At 34.4% G+C, this 14,591-nt stretch overlaps 1 protein-coding gene across 1 annotated transcript in view; it reads right to left on the bottom strand.

Moving 5' to 3' along the window:
* mAChR-B (muscarinic acetylcholine receptor) overlaps positions 1-14,591 on the bottom strand; it is a 67,609-nt gene that overhangs the window by 40,814 nt on the left and 12,204 nt on the right. The window lies entirely within an intron of this gene.

Below are 14,591 nucleotides of genomic sequence, written 5' to 3'. Positions count from 1 at the left end.
GAAAGTGTTTTTTTGCGATTTCTCGGCACAGGAAGCTCCAATCAAGATGCGGTTTTCACTGTTGGATTGGTATTTTCAGGCACAGACTTTCCACTATTGGAAATATTTGTCAATTCTGTAAGCCTGATGCAGCAAATTAAAAAAACTGAAATTTCAAAATACCAAAAGCAATATATTCACCCAAATTGAAAATTTGGTGTGAATATGAAAAAGAAATGATAGAATGAGCCATTTTTTGTTGCTGTTTAAGGATATTACGTTGCATCAAGTTAAGAAATTTATTTTTATTACACAAAAAAAAAAGGCACAAGAAAGTAAAATCGGAAAAAAGCAGTCGATGGTGGTTTCAGTGAATGATGAAGGAAGAGATGAATCAAGTGATAGAGGATGTCGAGGTGTGAGGAAGTCGAAGGAAAGGAAACATTATTTTTTTGTAGAATATACAGTTTGAATAGAATTGCTTGTTATGTCAGAATTGGAATTAATTGAACGTGTTGATGGAATTTGAGGAAATGGTGGTGTCGATTGAACTTTTTTTGGAAGTTTGTGATAGATTAGAGGTTGTTTAGAGGGTTGTGGGGCTCCCTAGCAGGCAAAAAGACCGCTTTTAGATACCAAAGTGGTATTTCCGTATTATGAAAAGCATATTTTTTACCTATTAAGTGTTCATTACGTTGGATAGCTCTGTGATCCCGAGATATTCCTGTACTTATTAATCCAGAAGCTTAAATCCATCTTTAAACACATGAAATTAGTGAATTTTCAATTTCTTAGGCAAAAACACGTGTTTTTGAGTTCAAATTTTGAACTTCAAAACATTTGAAAATATTCCGGTAGTTAAAAATTTGAATTTAAAATTTCCTTTGATTTGATTAATTCTTAATTTCATTGCCTGGATTGTTACGAATAACCCGAATGAAATTAATGATGAAGGGTCCGCCACGAAACCAAAAGACACCAAAAGGAGGTGGCTCCAGTTGGTATTAATAAAAGAGGCTTAGCAGAGCCTTAAGAGCTACGCAGCGGAGCATTCTTCATATTTGTCGCTCGGATATTAACAGTATGATGTGCAGCTACACGAATCGAAAGGTGGACGCGCTCCAATCCCGATCTGGGTAGCTTCATCCCCTCAAATCTCTACATCTACATTCTATCCCAATAATATTCAAAATATGCTGCCATTTCCATACCGTTCTTTATGAAAACTCCTCATTTAACATTCCATTCCAATCTCCCTCATTTCGTAACTTAAACTCTTTCCATTTACTACGAAAGCAAAAGCAAGAAAAAAAGGTTCAATTTCCGATGCCAACGTCAATAATGGCTTGCAAGGTAAACATCTAAAAGGTGATATAAAAAAAAAATCGGTACCGCACCTTTCGACTTTGAAATTTACTGCATTTTACCTTCTTACTACTGCTATCTGTACATATAAGGCATGTGGATATCTTCCATTTTAATGTCACGTTTGGACGATCAGAAAAACTCAATGGTATGGGGGATGTGATTTACATTGACAGGACAAGGATAAAATATGAGATTTAAAGGCAATCCCAAACCGGATTTATCGATCCATTTTTATTGTGGTTTATGTTTATAAATTTTTTATATATAAACTACATTGACAGACACAAAAAAGGAGCCATCTGTTACATGTTTAATGGATTGGTGCTTTAAACAGTTTCTACTTTAGTGCAGCAAATTCTGCAGCTCTTTAATGAGATTTGAAGAAAGAAAAAAAGCAATTTACACGTTCTTTAAATGTTGTTGCTCTTTATGCTTCTCGATTTGAAAGTGCAGAACTGATAAAATTGGGTTAGGACATTGATAAATGTTGAACATGAGTGGGTTCTTGTGAGTTCAATGGATTGTAAATTGAATTTTTTTTTTCTAAGCGAGAACTTGCATGGAGTTGCAAATATGATTGGAAATTATGTGGCTGTGACGTTACAGAACTGACAATGGTTTTAATGATTTTAGGGCAAAATTAAATGTTTTCAGAAGCGACTCACTCGAGTTTGGGTATTTCTTATTAGGGACGTAGCCAGGAAGTTCTCTGCAACCCTCCTGCAAAATGGAACTCTCTAAAGCTTGAATTTTTACGGAATCGGGTCGACTCAAGTCGACTTTCCCATACAAAATTCGAGTCGACGTCGAGCTCTGTGGATTTCTTGTTGTTGGAAGTGAACTCATGTAATGGCAGTTCACCGGTATATCATTGAGAGAGTACAAGTAAGGGAGATTCAAAAGAAGTATAATTTAAACAGATAACTTTGCTATAAAGTCGTATAACCCCCGACAGCTCAGAGTGAGAAGCATGCAACCGAAATCGCAAGACGTAGGTTTGAATCCCACTACTCTGAACTCGTTATTCGAAATTATACTCTTTCTGTTAGATCAGCACTTTTTACAGCCCCATCTTCTTGCCATTTTCGCATTCATGGACTCACAATTTACTGTTATTTTACTATCCCGAGCGACACAAATGAATAAGGCTCCGTCACGAAGTTCTAAAGGCTCCACTAAACCTCTTTTACTTATACTAAATGGAAGGATCCTCCATGTGGAGGCCGAAAAACGTTCATATGACCACCAAACGAAGATGGTTTCCATTTGGTACTAGTCAATAATGCTTAGCGGATCCTTCAAAGCTCTGTGATGGAGCATTCTTAATTTATGTCGCTCGGGTATAACAATGTCAAAACGAAGCTACAAGTTTACTGAACTCAACGCCAATACTACAAACAACTTCCCAGAATTAATTAAAAACAAATTTTCAAAATAAAATTCCAATGATTTTACAGCATCAAAGCTACATAAACAGCACCTAGGAATTTTTATTAGAATCAATTCAATTCGACACAATCAAGCAGAAAATTAAGGAAAAATACAATTGTCTTTATATCGTCGAAAATTCAGCAGGAATTTTCCCCTCACTTCTGTGTGCTGCTTCCTCGATCATTTTTTAAAGTCATTTCACGTTTTCCAATTTTTCACTCGTTGCTTCTTTTTAATGTCTAGCATCTATGTGTGTCATCAGTATTATTTGTGACGAGAATTTTATTTTTTGTCCTGTTTGGTACGAGAATGTACACAATTTTAAGGACATTAGAATTTAAATTAATGGCAAAGTTGAAGATTCTTGCTTGTGTTATTTTTATTACAATTACGGTGTTTATTTTAGTGTTTTATGTTCGGATGTGCATGTCTTTTTTTACTATTGCGGAGTTATGTGCTGGGAATAATTTTAAATGGATGTAAATAAGGATGAATTTAATTGAATTTGTAGTTTAAAACCGAGTTATTTAGGAGCTTGGGGAAGCCGAATTCTGAATCCGAAGCTTGTATACTCTGACTTACTTGGAGTATCCTCCCCTAACACTCAAATTGGCCGCTGTTTTTGGGGAACGAAAGCATGTTTTTTGCTTATCAGAGCTCTGATACGACGGGGCTACAATGTTAACAACCGAGCTAGGTTTATCCAAACTCCCGCAAACAAAGGTCACGTTATGGTCCCCATGTAACGATCCGGGAGATATTTTAGGCTTTGCTGTGTCAGAACTGTCTCTATTCTCCTTGTTCAGTCGGATTTTATAACGTTTAGCATGTAACGACTTGTTAACTACTCTCTTATGGGAGCTAATCGACTTGAGCTTGCTATTTGCACTTCCATGGACGTCCTTTGTGAATTGGCCCTAAAGAAGCAGTAGTAGCCACAATCAGACAAAGGATGGTAAGGCTTACAGCCGACGATTTCGAAAATAAACTTGTCAAGGACCGATTTCTCCGGTAATGGTACGGCACGGCCCCAGTACAGGTACACAACTGTTACGTTACCCGGTATTATGAGTCGCTTATTACAGCATCAAAATCACAGACACAAACCTTCAAAAAATCCCCATAACCCCACCAAAAAAATATCTAAATCTCATCAATTCATACCAAAAATGAATCCAGCTTTATCACAAAAACAGTATCTTCATCATCATCATGTTCGCAGGCTCAAAAAACAATTTGGATGGGAAAAAAAGTATAAAAGTGGGATTGAGAACATATTAAGCCCACACAATCTTGTAGGAAATTTGTCATTGTATTTACGGAACAATAAATCCTTTCTTTATAGCATGCATGAGTGTAGCCTTGAACTTTTAGAATTTTTTTTAAAAATAACGGATAAATTAAAGATGATGATGATAAATTTGTGTTGCTGTGGAAAATAATCTCAGATTTGGGATTTGAGGAGTTTTAAAGATAGAATTATCATTTACTTATTAGCTTGTTGGATTGATTTCAGGAAATAAAATGCGAGTTTGTAAATGATTCTGGGAAATTTGAACCAATAATAAAATATTATGAATAATGTCAAGGAGGATTGGAAAATAAGTCAAATAATAAGCAACAATAACTTCTTCAAATAAGTCAATTCTAAATAAATCTTACAGCTTATAGGTTGTAGATTCTGAGCAGAGTGGAATTTGGGGGTGTGTAGAGCTATAGAGTACAGAGCCATAGAGTGCAGAGTCATAGAGTCAGAGAGTAAGGTCTCAAACTCATTCTACATACAGTACTCATTCTTTTGGGAGTTAACCGATCTCTGCTGGGAATCAAACCAACGTAATTTAATTATTTTGTAGGACGATCGATATAATGGGAATATCTGATATGAATTGAACCCAGCACTCTCTCTTTCTTAATTAGACTTGATTTCTGATGGAATCGAACCCAAAGTACGCACTTTTTTGTGAGTTAACTGAATCTCTGATGCGAATTGAACCCATTTACTTTACTGTGTGTATTTACTTTACTGTGTGTAGACAGGAACTCTGGTGAGAATTGAACCCAATTGTATTCACTCTTTTGTATGTAGACCAATTTCTGGTGAGAATCAATACCACAAATGCGCTCTTTTGAGAGTTTACTGGGCTCTAATGGGAATTAAACCCACGTCCCACGTTCTCACTATTTCATGAGCTGACCCGATCTCTGATGGGAATCGAACCCACGTTTACACAAAAGAATGACTGGTTCTATCAGGTATGTTGCATAATCACTCAGCCACAGCGGCCTTGCTCTCACTTTGGTCGATCTGCCAATATAAATAAGACTTAATACCTCCAGACTCAACTCTGCCTTTACACCACACCTACTAATATTTTTCCAGGTATTTTTCCCAATTCACAATAAAAATCCAAAATAAGCAATCCGAAAACAAAAATCTCAAAATATCTAATAATTTCCAAAAATACCATCAAAAAGAAAAATTTAATTAACTCTATTTTCTAAGAAAAAAATATCATTCAACACAGACTGATTCTAACTCCATCGACTTATAAGATTAATATGTATAAATCCTTTAACCAATATATCGACCATAATTAGTACATTCACAAAAAATAAGAAGAATTATATTCTGTTGAAATAAAACCAAACAAAAAAAAAAGGAACCGCAATGAAATGAATGTGGAATAAAAGAAAGGAAAATGAATGTCCATATCCACATCCACACACACACACACACATTAATTAGAAAGAGATTATTTTTATACACCTGAAAGATCACATAATGCTTTTCCAATTAGGACTTGTGGATGGGGGTGAGAGTGGGTACAAAAAAAGGGACTTTATGGAAATGGAAATTGAGAGAAAATCTATAAATGTGAATACATTAAGTTTCTCATCTAATGAATATCATCAGCATATATAGAAGGTCATTACAGTTGAAGTAGAAAAGGATGAAGAAAATGTTCATTTAACGACTCAATAAATTCAACTCAATTTGAAATTTTATTTTTATTATTTTTGTTGTTGTTGCTGCTTCGATACATCATCATTATTATGTTGTAGACGAACTTCAAAGTCATCAAGTGAAATGATTTATTTTGAATTGTAAAATATAAAATTTAGATGGAAATCGATGATGTGATTTGTGAAAGGTGATTTTTATGGGTAGGATATGGAAATGTTTACGAGGTTGTTAAACATGAAGTAATTTTGATGGAATGAGCCCGAAAAGTACAAGTTGGTTATTCGACATAGTGCCAGATATATGCAAATAGAATTCGGAGTTAGGTCAACCTTTGACATCATACCGGTGTGAATTTGGCATGTTGCTAGATTTAAGAGTTAGAGAGTTAGAGTTACGTCGGTCTGTGGCTGGTCGATGAAACAACCCCGAATAGCACATGTCAGTTAATCGATTTGATGATGCTACACATAAACCGAATCCGTCATCAAATCAGAGTCTCGTAGCTGTATGACTGGGTTTTGATTGACTAACCGATTTGTGCTGTTTGGGAAGGTTAAACTTGAATCAATCAGATTCAGATTTTTTAAGAAATTTATTTAAATATGACAAATTTATTACATAATTTGTGAGTCGACGTGGTTCAGTTGAGTACAGGTTTGGTTCTTTAAAATTTAAGCATTGCATTCTAATCCAGCAATCGTGAATTAGAAACCCATCTTATAGCCTTCATTTGTATGTTACAGGCAGAATTATCCGAGTGACGTCATTAAGGGAGCGGTTTGAATCCTAAAATAAACATTAGCATTGCAGACCTTAAGGTCCATAGCTGCGCGTTTATATGCGTTTCATGGCTATTGGGAGTTTAACGAGGGAGGATTCGCACAGATCTCTCGCTCAAACCTAGACCTACAGTTTATAGTGGAATCCGAACCACTTCTTTGATGACATTACTGCCTGTAGCCTTCAAAGGAAGGCTGTGAGCCGCGTTTCCACTACATATGATTCGAAAAAGGACATGTGAAAAATTTCCCATGCCGAGTCTCGAACCCATGGTCGCTAGATCGGTGTTGCAATAATTATGTACCGAAGTACTAAACCATTCCGCCACCGAGCCACCTCGACTCACAACGTGAGTTTGAACCACCTCGACGTTTGAATCCTACTGAATCCTATTAAACTGTTGATAAGCCTGAGACCCAATGAATGGTTGTAGCTATATAATTTAGAACCCACACGACGAAGAAATGAACGAAAGTCTGGTTCCAGATCGACTTAAATCTGTCTAAAACTAAATTTCATTGAATCTGACCCTGCATAGTCTCACTAGGTTCCAGAAACTAGATTCTAGGTTATTTATATGCTGTGTGTCTTCTGGGCTAAAATCTAACATTAAAAGTCTAAGACTCAGCCTTGATCTTCATCTTCCTCTAGCTACGCAACTGAATGCTGAGTATAAATGTATTCAAGCTCTTCAAATCACCAAGAGCTATATAGCTTGTATATATAAAGACATTTTTTAAATACACAGCATTGTAAATATTGAATGTCATTATCAAGTGCCTCAAAAACTCATTAAAAATATTCAAACTCAACAAAAGTCATCAAATAAATTTTTTTCACAATTTTCTTTCAAAAAACCAACAAAAAATAAAATCTCAACCACACATGTTCCTCACAGATTTCACTTTAACAAGTCTAGACGTTAATTTTTTTGTTGGAGCTTATTTATTTCGTAAATTATTTTCTCAGAGCCTAGACTTCATTTGAAATCTCACCACCACGCGCACCATATTTCAATGCCATAAATTTTATCCATAACAAGACGTAAAAATCAATTTTAAAAGGCAATTTATTTTCATCGCAGTTTCTTTTTTTATGCTTGAGCCTTGCTACCTTCAACTTTTATTCATATCTACTGCTGTTGATTTTGTAAATATATTTATTATATGAAACATAAAAAATTGTAATGGCATAAATCGAGGAATGAAAACCATGAAAAAAAGCTGGCGAAAAGATTTATTACAATTACTGATTCTGTTTTATCTGTTTAGCATGCTGAGGGGATTGTGGATTATAATATTTTTTTTGTGGGTCATTTTGTCAGGGGATTAAAGGGGCTTTTAGTGTGTTGAAGGCATATCAACAAATGTGATGGAAAGTTGGTGGATATTGCTTAATTTATAGCTGTAAAGGTTCTTATCTTAAAATTATGTCTGTGGAGATTTTAAACAGAATTTTGAGTTCATTAAAAAAGGCAGATTTCTAGCGGATTTTCTGCAAATTAAGGCAGAATATTAGCCGAAATAAAAGAAGAATAATATCAAATATTCAGTCTTAAATGGCAGATTTTTAGAGAATAGCAAATTTGAACCGAATTTTAATTCTTAAAAGGCAGATTTCTGTCGGATTTATTGCAAATTAAGGCAGATTTTTATCCGAATTTAAGCCGAAATGCAATTTAAGACAGAATAAAACCAGAAAGGCAACGAGAATTCAATTTAAATGACAGACTTAATGTGAATAAAGACGGAATTTTAAAAAATTCTGTCTTAACTGACGGATCTTTAGCAGAGTTACTGCAAATTAGGACAGAATCTCAGCGAATTTTCAATTTAGAATGTCGGTAATATCTCACAAAATTTCCAAATTCAATTAATCAATTCACTCCTCAACTTCCTCCCACACCATTTAAAAATACTTTTAATATTCAACATTTTCTTATCCTTTCATATGTTCAGCACACCTGACACAATGGTTGAAAGTGACGGAAGGTGAGGAAGAAAAAGGAAAGCAAAAAAATATGTAATAATAATAAAAAAGCATATAGAATGGCAACAGCCGCTGTATTAAATGAGCACACAAAAAAAGCCTGCCTTTTTGAATTCAAACTCACACTCTAACAAGTTTCTATTTTAGCTACTGCTTCATGTCGACTGTGAGTTTATAACTTTATCGAAAAGAAAATTTATGGCACTTACTGTCACCGTTCTGTAAAGGTTATCAATGTTCAGAAAATGAAGGAAAATTTATTTTTGTTATTTAAAATTTTTTTCACCGTGGCTGAGGTTTTCATGGTTTTCGTTTTCTATTTACTGCTTAAATTTTTTTCCTGAAAATGTCAGATTTGTTGACATTCTTTAGAAGTATGTGACAAAGCTACAAATTTTTCTGTTTAACGAGGTATACATTTTACACATTTTTTTGTGAGCTTTTAATCTTTTGGGATCATGACAAGTCAATATGATTCTCAGAAAATGATGAATTTTAGAAGCAATTCATTTATTTCTTAAAGGTATGCGATGATTTGTTGCGTAAAATATAAAGATGTTGACAATACTGACGATTTTACTCAAAAATTTAAAGCTTTGTTTCAAATTTAACGCTTTAAATTTAAAACACGTGGTCTCACATCGAAAGTTTAAGCATTGATTTATGAAAGATCCAACAAGTTGCAGAATTTCTATCAATTGGAAACTATTCTATGACAGTGAGCAAGCGATAGTTCAAAAACTTCAAGCATCTCTTGAATAATCGGAATCCAGAATAAATAAAATGAAAATTTTCCCAATTCTTAATTAAATTAACGATTTTGCACACAAATTTAGAGTGCTGTTTTAAATTTATCACTAAAATTCAAAAACACGTGGTCTCACATCTAAAGTTTGAGCATTGATTTATAGAAAATTGAAAAAGTTAAAGAATTTAAATCAATTGCAAACTATTCCAAAGCAGTGAGCAAGCAATTCTTCAAATTGAGTTGAGAAAAGGAAAGATGAGCATTTTCCCAATTTATCATTGAAATTCAGCATCAAATCATTATGATACAATCCAAAACAATCTAAATATGCTTAAGAAAGACATTAAAGCCGTAAAAATCTTCTTCTTCTTTTCAATAAAGCCTTTTTTTCTTCAACATCAGCATCAGCCTAACCTTTTTTTTTTCATCATGTAAGCACATTCAAGTGCTTCATATGACCATCGGATTTCCGACATAAACTCAACAATAACAATAAAAATAATATCAATAATCCACCTTCATACGTTTTCGCACACCCCAATTCCTCAATGAACATTTCCATTAGGCAAAATTACTCTATTAAAAGCATCCATTTGAAAAAAGAAAGAGAAATCGTTATCCGGATGTAAAATATGTATGGATACATAGCATAAACATGAGTGTACACAATGATGTCTCTAGCACTGATTTCAGCTTTTTTTGCAATATTTTTTTCAGTTGTTCAATTCATTGAGCGGATATTAATCCTGTGATTTCATTATTAAATGTTGTTCATGTTGATTTTTGATGCTTTTTTTTGTAAACTTTTTTTACACTTCCGGAAAGTATTTTTGTGCTGTTTTCAGCATATTTTGAGGAAATATGGTTGGAAAATGGAAACTGATTGTATTTTGGAAACATAAAATTGATGTTAACAATTGCATTGAATTGAAAAAATCCAGAATATTTGCAAATGATGATAGTTCTGTTTTTTAGTTGATTTAATCGAATTTACTCATCTATTTTGGCTGTTATTGAAAATTTAATGAAAAATCCACAAGTGTTCCCGAGGGACACAAATAAAAATGGCTCCGCTACAAAGCTTTTAAGGTTCCGACACGAAGCTTTTAAGGTTCCGACATGAAGCTTTTAAAGTTCCGACATGAAGCTTTTAATGTTCCGACACGAAGCTTTTAAGGTTCTGACACAAAGCTTTTAAGGTTCCGACACAAAGCTTTTAAGGTTCCGACACAAAGCTTTTAAGGTTCCGACACAAAGCTTTTAAGGTTCCGACACAAAGCTTTTAAGGTACGGACACAAAGCTTTTAAGGTACGGACATGAAGCTTTTAAGGTTCCGAAACGAAAGTGTTTAGGTTCCGACACGAAGCTTTTAAGGTTCCAACACGAAGCTTTTAAAGTTCCGACACAAAGCTTTTAAGGTTCCGACACAAAGCTTTTAAGGTTCAGACACGAAGCTTTTAAGGTTCCGACACGAAGCTTTTAAGGTTCCGACATGAAGCTTTTAAGGTTCCGACACGAAGCTTTTGTGTAGCTCGGAATTTTATATTTTATTCAGCATTTTCTATCAATGATTTGATTTTGAAGATGAAATCACGTTTATACTGTCTAAATGGAATTGCTTTTTGGTTCTTTGCTATCTAAATTTGATCTGAATTGTCTTTAAAATGAATATCGAACTGTGCAAACTGAATGTACTAAAAAAATCACCAATATTATATATAATTTCAGCAATTTCATGCAATTAACTCAATAATTATGCAGCCTAAATTACCAAAATTCAGTATGTAAATAGATAATAATTTTCAAAAATTATTATTTGACTTCCTGAACTGAATTTTATTTAGTTCCCATTATTTGAAAGCTCACAATGAAGAGCACCATTATAGTTTTAATAATATTCAATAATTTTTTGGAATTTCATTGTGGATCTGTGAGTTTGAAAAAAATCGACAACTGCTACACTAATAACGTGTCATTAATTATTGAGAAGTGTTGGGTTAGCGACCTTACTGTTACATTGGTGGCTAAAATTTTAGAGCCAATTTATAAGATTGAGGTAAGATGATACATACAAAATATGATTTTAAATAAGTTAAACGCAGTGTTAACGTCATTTTTAATCGATTTTACATCAATTTTAGATAGACGCAATCCTATCGAAAGTAAATAATGGAAAATACCATCAATTATTGAAATCACCAAGCATCGACTTCTGCACGCTACTCCCAAAAAGCAAAGCCTTTCAGAATTCACTCATCAAAGCTCTAGGAAATGTTATGAAGAAAAATTTTCAAATAATTTTAAATTGTCCATGGCAAGGAACGATTCGTGTTGAAAATGCAACAATTGATAAAGCTATGGTGGCATTCTTACCGGGTGGAAAATACAGATTTGCGGCATCTATGAAATATTATATGAAAAATGGAACTTATGACTCTATGAATTATACTGTGTTTATAGAGTCTGGATAGAAGCTACCAATTTTAAGTATCTAAATCCCTTAATCCATCAACTTATTCCTCACATCCAAAAAAACCATCGTCTTTAACCTAAAAAATTACAAATTTAATTCCCCCTTCATAATAAAATTACTAACTTTGTTGATTTCATTATCGTCTGGCACAGAACGGAAGCCAGTCAACAACTGTGTGAAATTTTTTTCATTCCGCTTAAAAAAGTCAATCTCGTCCGGTTTTTATAAATTAATTAATTATTGCATGAAAATTAATTCGCTTTCGAAGAAAATTTAATTTTCATCGTGACGAAGAGAAAATTTATTATTATTCGTAGTAAATTGGAAGGAGAGTGGTAGAGGTCAGGGGGAGATTTGGGATTGAAAGCATTAGCTATGCATGTCGTATAGGCTTCCAAAATTAAGGTCGAGGCTGAAATTTCGAGAACACTTAATCACTAGGTATATCTAGTGAAAGATCTAACCTATTAACTAGATTTATTCGAATACTGACCTTTCTTGACTAAGATTCTATTATTGACTAGATTTTCACGATTTTCTGAAGTTGCAAGACTTCTGGGATACGGGATCGGACAACGACAAGATCGGACAACGACGAGATCAGACAACGACGAGATCGGACAACAACGAGATCGGACAACAACGGGATCGGACAACGACAAGATCGGACAACGACGAAATCGGACTACGACGAGATCAGACAACGACGAGATCGGACAACGACGAGATCGGACAACGACAAGATCGGACAACGACGAGATCGGACAACGACAAGATCGGACAACGACGAGATCGGACAACGACGAGATTGGACAACGACAAGATCGGACAACGACGAGATCGGACAACGACGAGATCGGACTACGACGAGATCGGACAACAACGATATCGGACAAGGACGGAAAATGGGAAATTTTTGGCTCCTTTCCTGCACTGGCAGGTCTTAATGACACATATCTTCCATTTAGAATACAAAGCTGCAATCTAGTAGTTAATCTAAGTAAGAGAGCCTTACTACTATATACCGTTCAAAGCTTTAAGCCCCCATGAGTAACTAACTCTACGCTCAACATCCAACCAAAGTCTCAAACCCCCTTGATCTCTACAATTTCTGAACTTAAAAACAACACAGTATTAAAAAGCCCCAACGGCTTCTTTTCCCATCAATGTAAAAAAAAACTTTTCTGTTAAGTCGTGTCGAGCAGCAACAGATTGGTTGATTTAAATGAAATAAAAAAGTGATGGAAGGAATTAAAATGGCAAGCTGTTTATGCCACAATAATTATCAAGTTATTATCATTTAATTATCATACCATAATTAATGGATCAATAATGTAAATAATGCTGTCGGGTATAAATATTATGAGAGCTGTAACTGCCTGTTTTGTTGTTTTAGTTACTTTGTTTGTATATTTTAGATGTTTTGTTGAATTAGAGGAGATTAAGGATTTGGTACCGAGCGATAGCTGTGTTGAAGGCTTTGGAATGGCTGCTTGTTACAATATCGTTTCTATAAGGCTTCTAAAGGGCTGCTAAATTAAGAAGAAGCTTATTTGCTGCTAATAGAAGCTTTGGCAGCTTTGAATGTCTCATGGACACTTGATGAGACTAAAGGCAACCTCGACAGACTCACTTCTACTTGTATCGCTCGGAAACGTATTACTAGGATAGAAAATTCCACGGCAAATCACTAAAATACCTGAATTTCTAATCGTCAACTACGGATTCCCCGATTTTGTGTATAAAAACCTTCAAATCAGACATTTCCATCATCAAAAATTCGAATCTCATTAAAAAATAACTAATTAAAATTTATTGTTTAAAAAACAATCGAACCGAAAATTCTGCTTTAGCTATTGATACTGGCAATTAAAATTCCCATAAATATACACGTCAAATATTCTAGATGAATTTACTATTTATTATAATGACAAACAAAAAGACTTTTTTTATTTTGAAATGTAATTAATTAATTTTGTGGTTATTATGGTTAAATTTACATGAGTGATAATATCATTTCATAATAAATATACAATGTTTTTCATATAGTTTTATGAACAAATAGGGGATGATTTTGATTAATTTAGTAATGAGAGTGTGAAATACTTTTAGGGGATTTATGTTCGATTTGTGAGTCGACGAGGCTTGGTGGTGGAATGGTTTTGTACTTCGGTACCTAATTAGAGCCAAGAGCAACATGGCCAGTTTGATGTCAAAACTGAGAATTTGGAGCAACCTAGGATCCAAGTTCGAGTATGGTTCCAGTAGGTAAGGAAGTGAGTAATCAAGCGGTAGATGGGTTCGACACTCAGTAAAGGATAAACTTTCTACCTGTCCTTTTCTGAATCATATGCAGTAAAAAGGCGGCTCATAACCTCCATAACGCTAAGACGCAAAGTTGCATTGTCAACTTCGTGACTTCGGATTGTGTAACTTAGTATAAAGTCTTAATAACGTTTTTTGAAACGTTTCGCATCAGGCTCCAACTGAAGGATGCCATGGATCACACTTGATCTGTATGGCAAGCGAAGGAAGTAAAGATAAAGTATGTTCTCATCAAGATGTGTGTGAAGTGTTTTGGGGATCATAGTTTGAACATCACAATACAAACAGTCGTTTTAGTAGATATTAGGTTAGTTTCCTCAAAGGGAAAGATGTCCTAGAGCTTCAAAAGCAACATAGCTTAGGACGTTTCTAAAAGAATATCAGTTAGATGCGAAAACGGATAATTTGTACGAGACTTTGTGATAATGCCAGCAGTGGAGTCGGATGGAAAGCTTTTTGAAATAGCCAGAGCTCGAAGTCGAGTCCTTTCGACATTAGTCTAGCAAAAAACACCGAGTAGATTTCGAGT

Source organism: Chironomus tepperi, unplaced genomic scaffold (assembly GCF_022539635.2).
Source record: "Chironomus tepperi strain 1889 unplaced genomic scaffold, CSIRO-AGI_Ctep_v1 contig_472, whole genome shotgun sequence".
NCBI classification, from domain to species: Eukaryota; Metazoa; Arthropoda; class Insecta; order Diptera; family Chironomidae; genus Chironomus; species Chironomus tepperi.
Note: the sequence above shows the minus strand (reverse complement) of the source record. Positions and strands in the feature narration are given on the sequence as shown.